This window comes from Lottia gigantea, assembly GCF_000327385.1.
Source record: "Lottia gigantea unplaced genomic scaffold LOTGIsca_589, whole genome shotgun sequence".
NCBI classification, from domain to species: Eukaryota; Metazoa; Mollusca; class Gastropoda; family Lottiidae; genus Lottia; species Lottia gigantea.
In genome coordinates, this window is record NW_008710009.1 from 2477 (window position 1) to 4156 (window position 1680).

The window sequence follows — 1680 nt, forward strand, 5'->3', positions numbered from 1 at the left end:
TGACCTTTGATGACCTTGACCTTTTTAGGGTCAAAGGTCATTGACCTTGGCTATCATTTGATACTTTGACCATTGACCCCAGACATGTACTTCCGGTTTTATAGCTATCCGTAAAAAGCCAAATTCGCAACTTTGGACTGCTCTAACACGTGACCTAATTAACCTAGAGGGTTAATTTTTTCGGTTTCCTAATGTTCTTCTCATGCACTTTACATAGATATAGAACAATTGCTTTTTTAAAGCAAAATTGAAATTCGTGATTTTTTCAAATTTGAGTTTTGTTTTACCATATTTGTGTCATTTTGATCTTGGTGTATATATATCTTATGACCTATTTTATGGAGAACCCTGATATTTGGAATACAACTAGACACTTTCAATATGAATTCACCTATGGCAAAAAAATTGGGGTGGGCGTGGCACATCCGGGTTGAATTACTAATTGTTTACATTTTGGGGCTGGGGCATAACTCGCATAGGATACGTTTTTTGAAAAAGGGACTTTGCACACAATTACCTCATCCTTTTGGCCAGTTTGTGTTAACAGCTCAGTTGTTTCAGCTTTATAGTTCCAAAAAAGATACGGTTTTAACATTTGTATATTTTCATTTTTCGATTTCGACCTCTGTTGACATTTGTTGACCTATATCTTTTGACTTGAATAATGTAGAAGCTTGAAATTTGAAACACAACATAACATTTGGAATATCAATTACCCTATTCAAAAAAATTAAGGTGGGCGTGGCACATCCGGGTAATATTACTCATTATTGATATTTTTGGCCAGGAGCATAACTCGCAAAGTATACGTTTGTTCAAAATGGAACTTTGCATACAATTATCTCATGAATTGAGCCACTTTGTCTTAGAAGTTCGCTTGTTTCTGCTTCTTAGTTCAAAAAGAGGAACAGGTTTTGGAAATTCAAAATTTTCAATTTTTGACCTTGACCTTTGATGACCTTGACCTTTATTGGGTCAAAGGTCATTGACGTTGTCTATTAGTTTATGCTTTCATATTTGACCTCTGACGTCTACTTTCGCTTTTATAGCTGTCCAAAAACATCCAAATTCGCAACTTTGGACTGCTCTAGCACGTGACCTAATTAACCTAGAGAGTAAATTTTTTCGGGTTCCTAATGTGCTTCTCGTGTACTTTAAATAGATATATAACAATCGTTTTTCTAAAGCAAAATTGAAATTCGTGATTTTTTTCAAATTTGAGTTTTTTTTTTTACAATATTTGCGACTTTTTGAGCTTAGTGTATGTATATGTTATGATCTATTTGATGTAGAACCTTGATTTTTGGAATATAACTAGACACTTTGAATATGAATTCACCTATGACAAAAAAACTTATGTGGGCGTGGCACATCCGGGTTGAATTACTAATTGTTTACATTTTGGGGCTGGGGCATAACTCGCATAGGATGCGTTTGTTCAAAAAGAGACTTTGCACACAATTACCTCATCCTTTTGGCCAGTATGTATTAACAGCTCAGTTGTTTCAGCTTATAGTTTCAAAAAAAGGAACGGGTTTTAACATTTGGATATTTTCATTTTTCGATTTTGACCTTTGTTGACTTTTGTTGACCTATTTCTTTTGACCTCTATAATGTAGGAACTTGACATTTGGAACATAACGTAACATTTTGAATATTGATTAACTTATTCAAAAAAAA